General features: G+C 47.1%; 1 protein-coding gene across 3 annotated transcripts in view; it reads right to left on the bottom strand.

Annotated features, from left to right (window-relative positions):
* ETS1 (ETS proto-oncogene 1, transcription factor) overlaps positions 1 to 19,385 on the bottom strand; it is a 129,174-nt gene that overhangs the window by 38,434 nt on the left and 71,355 nt on the right. The window contains exon 1 of one of the 3 annotated variants that reach the window (XM_059930069.1): positions 2,671 to 2,738. The exons of the other annotated variants lie outside the window; for them this stretch is intronic. The gene's annotated coding sequence lies outside the window, so the exon portion shown is untranslated. Of the gene's footprint in view, positions 1 to 2,670; positions 2,739 to 19,385 lie in introns of those variants that run through there. 3 annotated transcript variants of the gene reach the window in all.

The following is a 19,385-nucleotide window of genomic DNA, read 5'->3' as shown; positions in this document are numbered from 1 at the left end:
TTTCAGCAGCAGCATCTATAAATTAATCAATGCTCCATAGAAGTTAACTAATTGTATTTTACGGACAAGAACTAAAATTGCCTCTGTGCTAATAATTGTACTTGCGATACCCTGAATTGCAATAACACATTTGTTTCAAAATGCTGAGCACCTGACCTGGAAATATACTATGCTGATATGGTGGAGGCTCTAAGTATATTTATGAAACATAAACATATTACAAGTATATTCGATTTCTGACCCAGGGATTATTCCTCAGGACCCTAAATCTGAGTTAATATTTATAGGAATCACCCAGATTTCTGAGAGGAGAGTTGTACAGAAGCTAGTGAGCAAATAACGGTCCCAAACTCTGTCCAATCAAGACTGCACAGTATCAGAGTAGAAATTAGCAGATAGTTTTTCTTGAATCCGTAGGAACACAATGAATTGTGGCCTTTTCAATGCAGGGAAACATCTGCTTTTTCACTGTGACCTAATCCTGAACAAAAGCTTATACAGCCCAAGGATGTTTTAAGTCAAATGTAGAACAAGGGTTTCAGTTCACTCATAATGGAACTCAAAGTTAAGGACTGCTCAGTGCCCAAGAACCCATCAAGGACATGTCACGTGACTTTTCAGACCATTCTATTAAGTTGTTTGAAACCGAACGGCTACAAATATCGTGTATTAACGCATGTATGTGGAACCTAGAAAAATGGTACAGATGAGCCGGTTTGCAGGGCAGACGTTGAGACACAGATGTAGAGAATGGACATATGGACACCAAGGGGGGAAAACTGCAGTGGGGTGGGGATGGTGGTGTGCTGAATTGGGCGATTGGGATTGACATGTATACACTGATGTGTATAAAATTGATGCCTAATAAGAACCTGCAGTATAAAAAAAACAAACAAACAAAACAACTAATACTAAACTTTCATTGGGTTATTTGTATGGAAATATGTTAATATAAATGTTTCAGACATTACATGAAATATCTAAAAATCTTATACTTGTATTTGTATGGAAATATGTATGGAAATATGTTAATATAAATGTTTCAGACATTAAAAAAATAAAAAATAAAATAAAATACTACTAGCTCTAAAAAAAAAAAAAAAAAAAGAAACCGAACGGCTCATATCAGCAACGTTACCTAGAATCTAAGCCTGAAGTGGCGTTGGTTCCAGGAGAAGTTCAAGACCTATGGCCTTGCTGAACTGAGATGCTCCTCCTCTCACCATCCTCAAATAAACGGCAGGAAGACTGGAGCATCTGGGACCCGAGGGTTAGGCGATGGACTAGAAATCCAAGGTGCACATTCCAGTCTTGTGCAGCCACTGGATTGGCCAAAGCCTGGTGGGTTACCATGACGACACCAGCCACGGGTGGTGGGTATTGCCCCAATCAATAGCAGCAGGAAAGAAACACCAGTTATGAATGATACACCTTACATCTGAAAACCACTACGGTCCACCGAGACCCTTCCCGTATACTGTTCCCCAATATCCTCACAACATAAAGCTTCCGGGGGAACTGGGAAAGTATTACAGGACCCCCACTTCACAGATCAGAAAACCAAGACTGCAAGAGATCAAGAGCCTGCCTTAAACTCCATCTTTCAACTTTCACATCCAAGGTCTTTCCATTCACTTCCACTGCTGCTGCAAATAGGAATGGACCAGAAATCCAAGAACACTAAAATTTCTACAGCTGAGACACAGAAAACGGGACTTTTATTTCTCAGTTTGAAAATGAGATACACTTGAGTCATTTAATTAAAAACTTAAACAAAACCATTTCTGGATCGACGAAATCCAGGATTTCATATAGCTCGCCCCATAAAGACATAATTAAAAGCCATTTACAGAACCGACTGTAATCTTTTCCTTTCTTGGAACTGAGGGTATTGAGGCTTCCTTCCTTCCATACAAAGTAACACACGGTAAATGACAACCTGCCCTCCTTCCCTGTCTGTGTTCACCCCTGAGTCACCCTGATGGGCAATTGTGCACATAATATAAGGTTAATTAGTTACATAAAGTCTGGCTGAAATAGGTTTCTTAAAGTGAAAGGACCAAGAAGAAACCTTCTCATTCATACAGAGAAGAAAAAAAGGACACTTGTCCCAAATGGAAAGATAGGATTCTGAAGACAGGGGGAAAAGACACAGTGGGACAATGCACCGGGCTTGCTGCCTTAGCTTGTTGGTCAAAACCCACGGGTTCTCAGTTTTGCCACTTACGTAATCACGCGGGGTAAGTCACTCCATCAGTGCATGGTTAAAAAGAGGTCTGTTGATAGGTAGTGTCTATATCCCTCACAGGGTTTTAAATTTCTCATTACGCCAATTTTTAAACATACACCAAGGTAGAGAGAATAGTATAATAAATCCCTATTCAAAATCCATCAACACTACCAGTTTTTATTCCGTCTCCTCCCCACCAACACAGAAGAACTGTTAAGGCTAATCCCAGGCCACATGCCATTTCACCCACGAATATTTTATTGTCACGAGGATATTTTTGAGATAAAGGAGGATCATACTATGAAAGCTTACAAGAAACAGATAAGCTCATGGAAAAAGAAAACAAGGCTTCAGATTACTTTCCACGGTGCTTAAATCTAGGTCTACATTTCATTCATTGGTCCACTCGAACCACAGAACTTCTTTTAAAGCAACATTACCACGATCTGGAGAGTGATGAAGTTGGATCAGAGAGGGATGATTTCAAATCAGGGCAGCCAGCCATTCCTTTGACCACCACGTCCTACAAGCAAAAGACTGCAGAGATAATTCCTCCTGACTGTTTAGGTCCTCAGGAACTTACAACTGGAACTAGGAGTGGGCGGAAAAAGCCGAGGATTTTGGCCAGCACCCAAAGGGCAGATGTCAAACTGCCTAGAATAAGAGAGGAGGCACCTTTACTCCTTCAGATCAACAGAAATAGCAAAATGGCTGTGGTCAGTGACCGGTTCTGAACAATCAACATTGTCCTTGGACAGTTGTTACTGGTCCCTAAGAGAATTTACCCAATGAAGACACTAATATCTCAGAAGGCTGTGAAAAGGAATCTCATTCAACCTTTCTCTCATTCATGCAAGGATGGATTGGAACTAGGAAGGAAGGGTCCTCTTTGTCCTACACGCCTGATTCCAAATCCCGTTACAGGCGCTAGAAACTTGGCAAGGCAGGGCTTCCTGTTGAGGAAGTCAGTATAATCCACAAAGCTTCTGGCTGAGGCTAATGCAAAGAAGGGAAATGTGTCCCTCCTCAGCCCCTCGACCCCATTTTCGCAAACCTAATGAAGTGACAAAGCGATGAGAGACAAGCGGGATCCTCGGTTCCAGCAAGAGCTAAGCGAGAATAGCTCAGCGTCGTGGTTGGGGACCACCCATCCCAACCAAGCAGCCCATCGCTGCCCCAAATGATGGGACACCCTGACCCCAAAACAGAGTTTTCTTATCAGTTAGGGAAACACAACGGGGCTTCGGTCCTTCTCTTGATACCAATGCCCTTGAAGTCACCAGCGAATTAAAAAAAAAAACAAAAAACTCTGAGGGATGGAGAAAGAAGCTGCACAGAAAATCCCCAATTCACCCTCCAATGATCTGATTGACCAAAAATTCGAGTCAGTCTCCAGTTACTGCCTCGGGGAAATAAAGCACGCTGCTGGGGTGCAGCACACCAACTCAAAGGTAGGTGCCTCTTCTCAGAGGGAACTGGTCCCAGGACGAAAGAGATGGTCCTCTGAGAGGCAAAGCAGGCTGCGAACTGCCCAGGGAAGCCTGCCTCGGGCCCAGCAGCTGGGCCTGGGAACCAAGGCTGCAGAGACAGCCAAGGACCCTGAACATCTGTAGGAAGTGACTTCAGTCCTCTCCCTTCTCCCCTCACCCACCCCCGTCCCATCCCCCAAAAGGAGTTTTAACACATTATTACCACTGAAGTCCTGAGGATTTGGTGACTCACCGGGCTCACACATGGTTCCAATGAGCCCTCGACCATTACATGGTAGGGGAGCAGGAAAAACAAATGAAAGCGGTTGTAATTCGGCAGCGAGGAGCTTAGACCTGCCAGACAAAAGGGACTGTGGGCGTGTTCTCCAATTCGTTCAGGCACCTGACATGCACAAGCTATTTTTAATCACTGGATTTATTTCTTTCCTCCCCAACCCCTCCTCCAACCTCCACCTCAGCAAATGTTTCCAAGTCAGAGCAAAACCCAAATCAATCCCAGGTGTTCAGGGAAACCCAGAGAGGCTCTTCCGTTCCAGGAGCTGCGCCAGAAAGCAGAACTGCCCCCTGGGTCCTGCAGCTACGTTTTCTTGCTCTTTCCTTACTTAGAACAGTTCAGATCTCCCACCCCAAACATTGGGCACATGGCCTGAAAGAGGAAATATCTGAATGAATGGGCCCTGCTGGAACGGCTCCTAATTCTGTGTTTTCTGCAGCAGCTCTGGCAAGCGAGGGTGTGTTGCAGAGTCCTCACGGACCACTGAAAGCTCAGGAGCTTCCTTCACTCGCTAGGATTCTCCACCTACCTGGCAGTGAGGATTAAATTCAATATGTGTGAAAATACCAAAGCCTAGTGGGTGCTCAATAAATTATTGGTGACTTGAACTGAACTGAAAAAGTGTCTTGTAAAATAGAAAGACTAAAAAAAATATACCATTTTATTTCCCAAAGCTTAGAGAGACAGCAAGGAGAAGGAACCTGGAGATTTCCCCAGGTACTTACGACCAAGCAACTGAGAAAATGAGGAAATTAATGTAAAAATCAGATTCTGAGATATAAATAGAAATTGACATCTCCTGAATCTGGCTCTTTGTTTTAGCAGACAGACTGACTCCTAACCTATTCTGTATCCTCCAATCCGATATGGGGGAAATCTTTTTTGTAGCAGTAATCATCTAGAATATGTGTTTTGCCATGACAACACCTCACAGCTCCAGGATCCAGGGGACCTAAGATGCCTTTTGGTTTTAAAAACTTCCTAAGAGTGCCAGCTTAGAGTCTATATGGCACAAAACAAAACTGTAATTTTGTGCTCAAAACTCTTTTCTTCATGTTTGGTATTTATGAGAACCCAAGCCGCATTTTACCCAAGCCATACATATGCCCTTAAACGAATGACATGCTCACAGTTCAAAAGAATGTTTTAGCTATTCAGATTAGGATTCCTGCATAGAAGGCCCGCCTCAATAGGGTACTTTAAAGAATAAAGTTCTTTAATGGTCATTCAAAGCCATTTACAGAACATATCACATGTTTCAAATCATTTCCTACATAGACAGTTACACTTGACTCCACACCAGGCATTTTACAAGTCCTGGATGTCCCAGAACAGTGTCACTTCTTTTGTCACGGAAAACACAGAGGCAAGGTCTCTGTATTACTCTGGAAGAAAGTATACATTGGGCCCTTTCAGCTCCAAGGTTTGCAGAGAGCCATGGTGCATCTCACTGGTTCCTCCCCAGCCTTGACTTCTGAGCCAGGGCAAACTCCTGCCCTGTCCTGCCTTCAATTAAAATACTCATGACAGCGTCAGAAGGCTTCTGGCAACAACATGGCAAAGGATAACCCCACTCAAGAAGACTATGGAAAATATCTGACATCCTACATCTTGCTATTATCCCAGCTTCCGCGATTTCAGTTTACATATTACTCTTTGATGCTTCACTCTGAGGCCCCGGAGACGTTGCTTAATCAGGCTGACCAATTCATTTCCATGTCACTTGATTCCCACCTATAATTTTCAGTGCTGCTCCCTGAGTAGAAGTTTACATTTTAGAAAACGTTTTCTCCCCCATCCTACTATGAGCCTGAGAACAACCAAGGGTTTAGTATTCTCTCTGTCACACAGGTGAGGGTATGGAGGCTCACAAAGGGTACTTCAGTGACTGAACCAAGATAATCAGGCCAGCTGAGTGATCTTACCAGCGCTCAAACCCAGATCACTGGACACGAAAGCCGGGTATTTTCCACCCGTACCTGTTAACAGAGTTAAAAGCAGGGGAGGCAGAAATGGACACAAAAACATTTCCGTTCATTTTTCTCCATCATTTTCATTACAGAGAAAGTAATGACAAAGGAAGCGCCTCCATCCCTGGGACTCTCTTCGCAGACAGCAGCTGCAACGCCAGAGCTTGTGGCTCCCACCCAGAGCCCTGAGTCAGAGGCTCCCCGCAGGGCCCCCTCCGCACTTGGCCTGGGGGCAAGACGGGCACGGAGGGGGCATCTGAGCATCACCAGGAAGACCCGGCTGGTCAAGGTGGAGGGTGAGGAGCTTTCTCGGTGGGCAAAGGAAAAATCTGGGCAAACAAATGGAGTGGAGCCCGTTTATTTAGGCTGGAAGAGGTGGAGTTTTTCTGCACTTTTGAACTGTTTTCTCAAGGCCTGCCTCTCCCTCCCACGCAGGAAACAAACACAGAGACAGGCCTCTTCCAGTGAGGGCTCTAGTTGCTGAGGGCTGCCGGGGAAAGCAGAAGGAAGAGGGGCTTAGGAGCAAGGCAGGAGGAGTGGGGGGCAAGTGGAACAGACATGGGGGAACTGGGAGAGGAGATGAGAGGCAGAGCGGGCAGTGAAGATGGGGGGGGGGTGGATGGATGGCAGAGAAGGGAACAGAGGGAAAGAAAGGGAAAAGCAGAGGAAGCCAATATTGGAAAAATTTAAACCAGAATAAAGGGACAGATGGCAGAGTGGAAGTGGGCTGGGAAGGGCCAGCAGCTTACTCCCAATTAGTGATGTTCAGAAAGCAGCATTTTTCCATAAATTTTGAAAGGAAATTCTCTCTCGTCTTTCTTATTTATTTATACATTATATAAATATATTTTCAAACCAAAAAAATGGGCTGTTTTTTCCAATGGGAAAAAGCCTTGTTTGAGATGAAAGCCAGTCTTCAAAAACCCCTTGGAGGAAGCTGAAACCCCACATGTCTCGGTGCTACAGAAAGAAAAACAAAGTGGACATTCTTCCTGTGTTCTAAGGCTTTTTTATGCAGATGTGTTTTTCTTTTAATAAATAAATCTGGACAGAGAGGGCAAAAGCATACTCATAGACATTCACACAGTGGAACTGTCTGTTTTCAACCCAGGGAAACCGCAGTGAAAAGTAAGAATATCTATGTCCATTTTCCCAGTACAGAGACAAATGATCTCAAAATGCCAACCGTTTTCCAAATGCCAACCGCAGGCACTGAAGCAATACGCTCTATGTGCATGACCCCCCCGCCAAGCTTCAAGACCCACAAAGGTTTATCTGCAATAAGTAATGACAATCAGAGGCAGGGCAGGATCTGGGACGGGATTGCTACACTCCCCAGAAGGGCCTGGAGGGGTCCTTTAGTATAACTCCTCACTTAAGACATTCAGCCACTCTCTACTTTTTGAGCCACTCAATTTCACTTAACGACTGCAATAATTATTTTAAAACAACTGCACATACTGAAGGCAGTTATGTCTGCCTTCTTATGAGTTCCAACCATTGGCTCCAGTGCTGTTGGCTGAAATCACACAGTACAATTTTAATCTTTCTTCATCTATCAGCTTTTCAATATTTTTACTCATCCCTTTATCATCACTTCAGTCCAGGTATTAAAATTCCTTGGTTCCTGCAACCATTCACAATGGCCTGGTTTGGCCATGCCTTCACCCAGGGTCATCCCTGTATGTCCGTGCCCCTAAAGAGCATCATGAACATTCACAGGTGAACCAGACTTCTCAGGAGACAAATGAGAACACGGAGATGACCAGCCTACTCCCGCATTTCTACTGGTGCAGACCAACCCCGATCTTTCTAACAGCCATACTGCAAAAGCCACTCACTCAAAGTGCTCCGCCAGACCTTCTCCATAGGCGCTGCGATTGAGCCAGTTCTGCACTTATTGACTGAGTCTTATTAACCTCATGCAGAGGCTGCATTTATCCATACCAACCTTCACCTTGTTTGGATCCATGTTTCCATGCCTAGAGATCTTTTTTGTATCATGAATCTGTCCTCACCCTATTAGCTTTGCACCGTTTGAAATTTACTAAGTATACTTTCCGCATCCTTCTCTAACTTGAGCCCCTGATAAAAACGCTGAAACGTCAACGACCAGGTACTGTGACCCATAACATAACACCAGAGACGAGGCATCGTTCCGATACTGACACATTAATCAAGACCCTTTGGGTTTAGTTGCTCAACCAGTTACAAATCCTCCTGCCTTTACTGTCATTGGATCCACAGGTCCACATCTTGGCCACAAATCATGGAAAGGCTTGGACAAAATCTTCAGTGGAGTCTGCTGATCTACCCGTTGGGGAGCTCCGGACAAGTGCAAAGGCGGCTGAGGGAAATGGGGGAGCCGGGACTCAGATCCCTGCACAATGAAAGACGGAAAGAGGGAGGAGAGGGGAGGGGGAGAGGGGGAGGGGAGGAGGAGGAGGAGGGAGGAGGGAGGAGGGGAGGGGGAGGGGGGGGAGGGAGAGGGAGAGAGAGAGAGCACAGAGCTTAAAGCTCTAGAGCTACAGCCACTTTGCTTCCAGAAACAATGGGCACTTCGAGAACAATGGCTGCAGACAAAGTCTTGGTCTATTTTTATCTGCCACTGTGAGTCCCAGACAGGAGGAACTGGATTTCTGCCCTGTACGCACAGCTCCAACTGGATCTGGGCTGGGAGGAAGATGAGGTCACCCAGAACACTGCCTGCTTAGAAATAGGCTCCTTTTTCACTCACAGAGTAGTTTCTTCTTAGCCTAAAGGATCTCTTTAGCCAAGTGAAGACGTGTGCGTGCCTACTGCTAAAATACAGTCACCACGGAGAAGCGGTAGGTCCAGACCGTAAGTGCTGCTCAGTCCAGCCCAGAGCAACGAAGGCAGGTGTGCACGGAAAGCCTGACCACCAGACGGAGGTCAACTCTATTGTTCCCGAGACAACCGTCCCGTCCGTCCCGTCGGGTCTCTTAATGACACATGGTTGGAGCCCCTCTCAGAGTGCTTCTTCATGGGAATGTTCCCTCCTCGTTTCTTTGGCGCATAAAGAGGCTGAGGGCTGATCTTCACATGTATGTGTGCCCCACGTCTCAACAAAGACCTCTGACTCCCCTTTAGTTCATCCTCTTTGGACAGTTTCTCTATTTTCTGGAAATGCCATCTTTTGCTCTGACATAACTTTGGAGTGACAATTTTAATCCTTCCCAGCTGCGTTACTTATAGTCTAGAGGCTTACTAACAAGGACCAGCAATGGTTGCATAAGCCTGTGATAGACACCAAACCGAAAATGAGCAGAGCCCGGGCCTGGGCTGGGGAAGGAGGCACAGGGACCCTGGGGCAGGCCCTGCAAGCAGCCCTCCTGCCGCAGGACTTCACTGTGAGTTTCCACCGACAGCCCGGCACTGACCGGCAACTGACAGAGTCAGTAACGGCACCCCCTGGATCCAGTCCAAGCTTACAGACTTCAGAATCCTAACTGCAAAGCTGGAATCTCCCAAAGGCAAGACATCCAGGGATTCATACAGACGCCCCCCCTAAGGAAAACCTTCAGCTCCCCACTCATGCCTACGAGTTCCTGCCATCAACCTCCTTGCTCCTGGAAAACCAACACTAAGTAGGTAGAAAGGAACCTGAAAAAGATCGTTTTCGTCCCTTCCATTGAAATAGCTTAGGGTGTTTCACTGAGAACATCCCAGGTAATGTCACCACAGCGGGAGGGAGCTGGAGACAAGCACTTAAATGTCGTATAATTTAAAAGCTTAAGCACAGAGCAGGCAAGTGCTGCACACAGCTGGGACCAATGTAACCAACGAGTGATTAAAAGTGACGCACTGTGTGCCTTCCCCATCCCCACACTCTCTTCGCTGACTTCAGAAGTGCAGGGATCCAGATGTTCAGGGGTCAGACCATCTGTAGAGTGGCCTGGTGAACCTGAAATACGAGGATATCTGAGATGCCACCTACAAGGCCACGACAAGCAAACACCCCTATACACTGTTGTCCTAAGCAGATGGTGGAGACTGAAACCCAGGTGAAACATATGACCACCTAAAAGGCACCAAACTGTGAAGATCTAAGTGGGTACTTGGGCCATCCAACCCGGTCCAGGACCTCATTCAAACACTGCTTCCTTGACTTCTCCCCCACCCCCTGCTCCCAACAGGCTAAGTAAGCATCCCCTTCTTCTCCAAGGGCCCTGCTGACTCATCCCAGTGTCATTCAAGAGAACCACGTGGGAGCCACATGGCAGGAATAGGGAGAAGGCAGAGGAACACACGTTCCCGCCCCGAAGAGACTGACATCAGAGAAGATGCAAAGCTTCCCACCCATAGTATATTTGGCAAGTGCATGAGACAGCGCTTCTCTGGACCTATCACAGTCTTCAAAGACGCCTGCTAAATGCACCAAAATGCACACCAGCTACATGCACCAAAAACCGATGCCAGTGCCCTAACGTGGAGCATCTGGAATTTACAGCATCAGGCTTTATATGTTCAACAACTCGTGAAATAAAGGCCCCACTCAGCTCAGTAAATCCAAATGTACATCCCTAACGAGGAGTCAGAAATCCTGTTGCTTTAAGGGTTTTAAGGAATAATCTGAGTCCCAGCTCAAGTTTCCTGAGCTGCTAGGGAGGAACTTAGAACCCCGAGAGACAACTTCAAGGGATTATGGGTCCTCTCCCTAAACCATTAAGTTCCCTGCTAAACCTACCATCTGAGGCTGCTTCCAGGTATTCCTGATCTAGAATTTTGGCCCCTGTATCTCTTCAGCTTTGGCCTTCTCCATGGCCTTGGGTAGGAGCTAGCACCCCACGCGCACCCTACTTGCGTGTGCCCACTTTTCCCTGCCTCTGCTCCGCTGTGTTGCCCTCACTGTGGTTATCTGATGCACACAGCTTATCCACGGCCAAAAAGGGAAAAGAAGAATTCACAGAATTTGCTATAAAGCTTTAACAAGTCCTTGGAGGGATGTTCCCCTTCCTGGCAACTCGACGTAATTACAAGATGAATGAGAGGAAGCTGCCATAGAGATGAGGGTGGGTGAGTGCCCGCCCTGGTCAGGTGGCCCACAGGACTCCCGATCCCGGAACACGCAGGATTAGAAGGGACTTGAGACATCACCTAGTTCAACCCCTTTCTCTTACTGATGGGGAAAACGAAGCTCAGGGAAGTGACATCACGTGGTTACTAATTCGAGACCTCTTGGCTCCATGCCAGTATTTTTTGTCCTCTGCACCACTGCTGTTTCCTTATCGTGGTGGATTGGGAGGGAGACATCTCCCTCCTATCTTTGCTGCTATCAAGCCCTGGTCATCATTCAGGACAAACTCTACTGCTCCCCAGGTTCGTAAGAACAACAGAGGAACAAGCCATCCAAAGATCTAATCAGCATGGGATATAACGGGCCCATGATGGGATCTGCTCCTGCTCCAGGTTATAAGTTTTCAATCAGGATGGCCAGGCTCTACGGTAGAAGAGCTTCCTTCCAGCAGGGATCCCAGTTGAATGCCAGGGATCATAAAGCAAGAATCTCCAGCACCCAACTTCAATTGCACGAAACCACTCTGCGTAACAGGTCTAAAATTTGAGGGTGCTATTGCTATCGATCCAGAAGAAGTGAAGGCGGCAGTTAATTTCAGTGATCTAGTGACCTTCATCTAAAAAGCACTGAAAGGAGAGGAGAGCACCATCGTGTCATGATGCACAAGGTCTATGACGCCACCATTCCAGTCCTGCTGGAAGGGTAAAGAAGACATGGTGATAGCCATGAGGGGATACAACCAGCCCCACTGACAAAGGCAGAACAGAAACTCAGGGGCGCTGGCCTGTAAGTTGAACCTGATGCATCTAATTAACAAGGCCATAAGTCTAACTCAAAAAGGCCGGGTCCTGCAGCAGTACAAGCAGCTCCTGTTCTAACTGCAAATGCTTTCAGAGTGCAGACAGCTAAGTAAGGGCTGTGCTGTGGTCTCTTGGAGCCTCCACAGGTTTTTTTTTCTCTCCTTTCAGAATGGGGCCCCAAACACCCAGCCCGGGGCATTCTGGCAGCCCCAAGGTGACCCCAGAGTCTCGCCCACCCTGGCCCAGAGCAGACAGCATCGGAGGCCTCTCCCAGGGGCGAACCCAAGAGGCTGAGAAGTCACCAGGCAGACCCCATCTCCAGGTCAATGGGCCTGACAGGCCAATGGGTGGAGACCAGAGAAGAAATGACCAACGCAAAAGGGGAGGCGGCAGAAGCCACTCTCCATCCGCAGCCTCAGGTGGGAAAGGGAAAGACCCGGGTGCGGATACGCAGCCCTCATCCGCTGCTGGTAAGTGGCTCTGCCTCATCAGGAAGCCATTAGGAAACTGCAGCCACCACAGCCCCAAGCTCCGGGACTGAACAGCCCTGCAGCCAGTGAAAGGGCTCATTATCTGTGCCCAGACAGACACTAGCTTCCTACACAGCAGAGCCAAAACAAGCGAGCCCCCAGCGTCCCGGCTCTGTGGGTCCGTGCTTGGAGCATCAGGGGAGAGCAGTGGGGACTCCCGTCAGGAGACACAGCTCCACGTCCGCCTGTGCCCTGCTGGACAGCCTGACCAGCAGGTCTTCACGCAGAAAGAGCTACTGACTGCGACGGGCGGGGGGCTTCTTTCAGGGGTGACAGAAATGTTCCCAAGTCAGTTATTGGTGATGGTTGCACAACTCCGTGAATGTACGAAAACCCACTGAACTGTACTCTTTAACATGGTGAATTTTATATTATGTGAATTATATCTCAGTTGAAAAAGCAATATTTTTTTTTTAAAAAGAGCTAATGAGCCACCTGCTATGAGCCAAGCAATGGGAACACCTCCCGGTGACTGGGAGACATGGACCCTTCACAGAAGCAAACAGACAACTGCTCCACACTCACAACTCCTGATGATGACTGAGACTGAGTGATGGGCTGGCTTCCAGAAGCACTGGGGCAAGGGTGCTGACGTCTGGAGTGTAGGGGGCGAGGAAGAGGAGGGGCCAAGGTGTCAAGGGCAACTCCAGTGGCAGGTGGGTGGCATTAGCAACAGGGAAGAGACATCGTTGTGACCTCGGCCACAGGGAGGCCTCATGAGATGCAGACGGGCCCACTCACTGGGAGGCCACGGAAACGCTGGGAGAGGTCGTTTCCAGAGGCGGACGCCTGGAGCCTACAACTTCTGGGACCACTTACAGGAGGACTGAGAGGGAGGCCACAGACTCCAAGAGACAGGCAGAGACCATCAAGTTCGCCTCACCCCAAGCTGTCCCCAGAAGAGGCTGCCCCAGGGCCCACATAGAGTGACATTAGCATTTGTATATTTCTATGTTGAAGGCTTTCAGGAGAAGGAAATCTCCATCAGACCTGGCTCTTTCTGAAGGTTTCTCTCCCAACCCTGGGGGGAAAAAAGGAAGGGCAGACAGAAAAGGGCTTCAGGCATACAAACACGGGACCAGGCTCACCGGCCATGAACCGAGAAAAGGTGCAGTCACAACACTGTGGCCAAATGGGACCTTTTGGAAAATTCTCTTCCAAGAGGGATCATGAGTTTGGGCCCCTGGAATGCCCCAGAGCAGTTCTGATTGATTCCCCAGCCCTGACTCAGATGGAGCCCTGGCTCTACCCTCGTCGGATGAGTAAATCAAGTGACCCAAGGTCTGGAGGGAGGGAGCAGGCAGGAGCAGGATGGGAATCCGGAGAACGCAAGTGCTGATTCTGGTGCAGGGAACGGACAGATGAGATGTCCAGTCCGTTCCAGAGACGGGTGGCGTGGCAGAATTCAAGAAATAATTCCCTGAGCCTTAACACACCACTCCAGTTGGGGTCCAGCCCTGCCCTGGCAGCCTGCTTGTTGCTGCTTGATAATATACTGAATTAGTCACTGGATTAGCAAGCACATTTACACACACTGGAGCACAGCTGTTTAAAGACACAGGATCCCCTTTTCCAGGTGCCAGATTCTGGCTGTAAATCAACCACTGCAATTGGCCACAGGCAGATTCCAGAGAAGGCATCTTCAGCTGCGAAGCGCTTTAGCGGAAGTCTGCTAGTACTGCGAGGGTCTACTGGGCATTTGCTGGGGGACAGAAGGGACACGGGGTGTGGAGAAGGAAGCAAGGCCAGTGGGCTTCTTCCGACCCGAGGCTCATTATCTTTAGGAGGGCGCCGAGCGGACTCACTGACCTGGCCCTTCCCAGCAGCAGGCTAACGTGGAGGGCAGCCTGAAGGAGGCGGCTCTACTCCAGGCCAGCTGCAGTGACAGGTCGGTCACTCCCAGAAGAGAAGACGAGGACAATTAAAATAATTCTATATCCTGATAACGACAATTCCAAGAACCGGCCCTGTTGACCTGGCCAGGGCCTGAACATGATGCTTTTAAAGTCGGACTCATGACCTGAGGCCAAGCTCAAGTTTGGTAAGTGTGCGTGAGAGGAAGAAAACACCATCATTGGCCACAGGGACCGCTCCGGCCCACTTGGTTATAGGGGTGTCGAGTGGAAAATTTTCTGTAACCAGGTTCACAGTAACCACAGTCCTAACAACCACTGAAGTACCAACAGCGCTGTCAGCAAAGAGCATCTGTACAGAAGTGGCGGCCTACGAGACAGAAGGATAACACACCATTTACGAGGCCCTGTGTCAGTGGAAAAGTATCCTACGGGAATTATCTCAAATCCTTGCAAGAGCCCTGCAAGCTCTTTATGATTACCTCCATTGTAAGGATTAGACAAGGAAGGCTTGGGGAAGTTAAATACTTTGCCGAAGGGCAAATTAGCGAGCAGAAAATTCAAAGGCAGGGCTGTCTCACCTCCAAACCCTGCTCTTTCCAGGACAGGGCGGTGGCTGCAGGGAGAGACGTCATCACAACCAGTGTCACGAGTGAGAGGCTGTGGGATTCACGGACAGAGAGACTTTCTGTGGGGTCACCCAAAAACGGATCCCTCCCCTGTGACTATGAGGTCTCATCTACCGAATGGGAAGAGAATGCATCTGGATCTTAAGAAGATGCTAAGAAACCTTTGGCATAAACAGACCATCTGATGAATATAAGAACCAAACTCCAATGACCAAAAAAGTGGACCGCATTTAGGCTCCATCAGAACAGGAATTTGGGGACTTCCCCGCTGGCTCAGCGGTTAAGAATCTGCCTGCCAATGCAGGGAACACGGGTTCGAGCCCTGGTCCGGGAAGATCCCACATGCTGCGGAGCAACTAAGCCCGTGAGCCACAATTACTGAGCCTGCGCTCTAGAGCCTGCAAGACACAACTACTGAACCTGCGTGCCACAACTACTGAAGCCTGTGCACACCTAGAGCCCGTGCTCCGCAACAAGAGAAGCCACCGCAGTGAGAAGCCCGCGCACCACAACGAAGCATGGCCCCCGCTCGCCTCAACTAGAGAAAAGCCCGCGCGCAGCAACGAAGACCCAATGCAAACAAATAAATAAATAATTAATTAATTTAAAAAAAAAAAGAACAGAAATTTGAAGAAGATTCTCAGATTCCTGGCTGGTCTGTGTGGGAGAAGCCTCCTGCGTATCTTGCACCAGCTTTTGGAAATTCAAATACTAATTCCTTGGAACTGGTTTGCCCATAAAGACACTGCGAGTGTTTTCTTACAAAGCAAGGCGGTCGGGGCCCCTGGAGACTGGACTCATCCTCGGTCGCCGCTCGTCGTCTGCAGCCGATGCCTGTGAGTAGCTCACGCTACCCCGACCCTGTGAGTCCAGCAGCAAGTCGCCAGGGCCCGATCTCATCTAAAACACGAAGCTGCTGTTTTGCTCATCCAGCACGCAAAACCCTCTGGAGACACTGCAGCCAGCCTGGACTTTCAAATTTCTCCCATCAGGCCACCCATCACAGGTGAGGGCATAGAAAAGCCACAAGGCTCCCCTAAGAGAGGCCTTCAGAAATCCAGAAATAAAGAGATTTTTTTTTTTTTTAAATCTCCAACTGAATCAGAGGCTAACTCCAATGTCTGCTCGTCAATCATGCAGACATTGAGTCATTCCATGTGTGTGTTTATTTTTCTACAAACATTCCTGTTGCATCAAGTGGCCTCAAGGCCTAGACGTGTGCTTCTGGATATCCACTCCCTGGAGGATTCTCAAGAATGGGTGGAGCCCTTACTTCATTCCTCGATTTCCCAATCTGGAAAATGGAGCCAAAAGCACCAACGCTCTCTATGCATTAGTAAATTTAGGTACCTACGTTTCATGTGTCCACTTTGAATTTGAAAATGCACATGGAAATGATGGGAACTCTGTTTTTGGCTTCTGCTCTATTACACACCCCAGTGGTATATATTTATAGATATACTGGATGTTTTTCTTTCTTAGCCTGAGAATAATGAGGAGCCCAAAAGAGCACACTGCACAGAAGGACGCACCAAGAATCAAAGCCTCTGATGAGAACGTTAGCAAATTTTCTCTCCAAACAGATTCTAAGTTGGTAGGACTTTGTAATTAGAAGGATCTAAGTTTAAATTTGTGACTTGAGAGTTCTATGGGTTTGGGAAAATTACTGGAGCCTTTCTGAGACTCAATTTCTTATCTTCGTAATGGGGGTTAAGACACCAACCTTGGTACAAACTCTTAGGTACGAAGAAAGCTACAAGGAGATATAATACAACACAGGGCATATAGCCAATATTTTATAATAACTATAAACGGACTATGACCTTGAAAAATTGTGAATCACTATGTTGCACACCTATCACTCATACAATATTGTACGTCAACTCTACTTCAGTAAAAACAATTTTTTGAATAAAAATTTAAAAACACTGAAAAAAATAAAACACCAACTTCATAGGGTTGTTTAAAGAATGTGATTATTTGTGTGAAGCACTTTGCAAAGTGCCTGGCACATAGTAGGTACTCCAGGACTATTAGTTTCACTTCTCTCATGCCTCCAAACTGTAGCACAGATATGTACAGAGACCAAAAGCAAGCACCCAGCAGTTCTGGAGAATGTTTGATTTCCATTAGGAGGTAAGGAAGGTGTAAGATTGAACTCTTGATCTGATGTGAGATCAAGCATGCATTTCCTGCAGACACACGCGATTCACCCTCAGAGAGTTCCTAGTTATTCAGCATCGCCACACTGTATCATATCTCCCAGTAATTTAATAACACTCCTTATATCACGGATGCCCCCAGAGTCTTCTGTAAACGTGAGCTCATTAACGTTCCCACTCTCTCCAAGCAAAGGCAGCTCACTCACCAGGAACGCCCTTCTTCCAGAAGAAAACGGAGCTGACGGAGGTGACAGGTGACGCAGAGATGTGGCTAGAATCTGGCAGCTCAAAGTGAATCATGTATCCTGATTCTCATGCCAGGCGGCAAAAGGTAAAGGATGAGCACCTGTCTGGCTACCAACACAGAAAATGCTCAAACCAGGAAAAGGGAAGACCGAGGACTCCGCAGGCCTGACCAAAACGACTCAGAAGTGGAGGCCTGAACCCCATTTTGAAGAGGTGACACTTGACAGCCACACTGAGATTTGCTTTACAAGACTAAATGCTCCTGACAAGACTAAAGTTAGTGCCCGCATTCAAAAGTGCCAAACCTAAAACCTATTCTCCATTCTGGCTGCAATCAGGTGTACCGAGCTCTACACCCATCCCCACCTCCTCTTCCCCAATAATCCAGAAGCCCCCGAGGGCACTGCTGGCCATTTAGAATTAAACTCACTCCCAAGGAAACAGCCACATGCCAAGGGGCCACTTCTCCGTGTAACAACCTGTCATTTGGCTTTGGAATGCTCTGGCTTCCAGAATGACCAAAACAGGGGGAAGAAGACTTATTTTTATTGCTAAGGAACAACACATTGTATTAGGGGGATAATCTAATATAACTTCGCTAAACTCCAAGTGTATACACCTGGCGCCATAGAAAATGCCCCTGCCCCAGATGGAAACTAACAGGGGAAAAAAATCACTCACCGAAAATGTAATTCTTGTACACCTCTCTGGCACAATTCTTTCCCATAGCATGCAGTGTGAGATGCAAAGTTTTTTGGTTTTTGTTTTACTTTTTATCCTGAAGTGCTCCTCTGGCTACCTGAAGTTCCTGCTCGTCATTAAAGTGGAGCTCATTTGCTAACAAGGGTAAACTGAGGCTCAGAAGACCAAAGCAATGAGCATATATTTCAATATAAGGAAACGGGGGTTGGACAGGAATTCTTTTCAAAACTCTTTAGATTAAAAAAAAAAAAAAAATGCATTTCTCAAAGTCCAAAGTCAGCCTACCCCAGAGGAAAACTGCATCTTTGTCTAGAAGCCTGTGGGGTAACTCACCTTTTACTTCTTGAGAAAGAACTGACCTACCATCCTACGTAAAGTTTGGCCAGTGGTTTGGCATCATGGAAAGCTGTGCAAATTTTCCAGATCCCATATCATAGTGATTTGTGCAACCCACTCGAAGCTCAATAATTAGCCAACTGTCTACAGGAGACTGACTAACTATGCATAGAAAATATGCAGGGAACTCAATCTCTAGCAAAAGAGCAGAGGATGCCTTGTTAACACTTCTACCTCAAGCTAATGTTTAGTAGCCATAGTAGTAATGTGAATGCACTATGTATTCATCCAATCAAGGAAATATTTAAAATGTGTGTGGCCGAATGGAAATGTCAAGGGGTTTGGAGAATTCCAGCTTCCTGTTCTAACTCTGCCACTTACTTACCAAGTTACCTTGGGGAAGGAACCTGGCATCACAAATGGGCATCAGTTTCCCTACCTGTAACATATTTGTAACTCAAGGGACCGTGAAGCTAAAAGGGGGAGTAGGTCACATGTCAAACTGCGAAATGCTACCAGATCACAACCAAGTAATAAGTGAAGTGGTAAACGGTAGGCACAAACAGACCTTCGTATTTCCCCGAAGTCAACAAATATCCAAATATTTCTGAGAAGAGTGAGCTTTGGAGTGACCTACAGCTGGGCTTGAATCTAAACTCTGCTCACCCGCTGTGTGGCCTTGGGCACATCGTTTAACCTCGTGGTTTCTTCATCTGAGAGATGAGAATAATACTTAGCTAGTAGGGACAGGGGTAAAAGAATGAGGCTCTTGGCACGTTCATAAGCTGGCATCCAATAACTAATAGAAAAGAAAAAAAACAAACAAAAGAAAAAGGTAAAAACGAGATGAGAGATGCCTACACAATTACAGATAGATCAACTCTGCCCTCTTATCAGTGGCAGTTTTTCTTGTTTTTCCCCCAAATTGGCACGCTGATCTTAGGTCCCTGCTCCTGAAAGAAAAGGGCAACTGTGTCAGACCTTTCTCAAAAGGTAGCAATAACATCAAGAACCTGATTTTCAGATAACAACTGCGTGCAGGCGCCGTGCCTCCACTGCCGTAAATGCAGCCTTTGCAAGGCCGGCAGCCTGTGCTCACCACAGCCCAGCACACACTCGCAGCTT

The sequence above is a fragment of the Balaenoptera ricei genome, chromosome 8, assembly GCF_028023285.1.
Source record: "Balaenoptera ricei isolate mBalRic1 chromosome 8, mBalRic1.hap2, whole genome shotgun sequence".
In the NCBI taxonomy this organism is placed as follows: Eukaryota; Metazoa; Chordata; class Mammalia; order Artiodactyla; family Balaenopteridae; genus Balaenoptera; species Balaenoptera ricei.
This window is presented reverse-complemented; position numbering and strand designations above follow the sequence as displayed.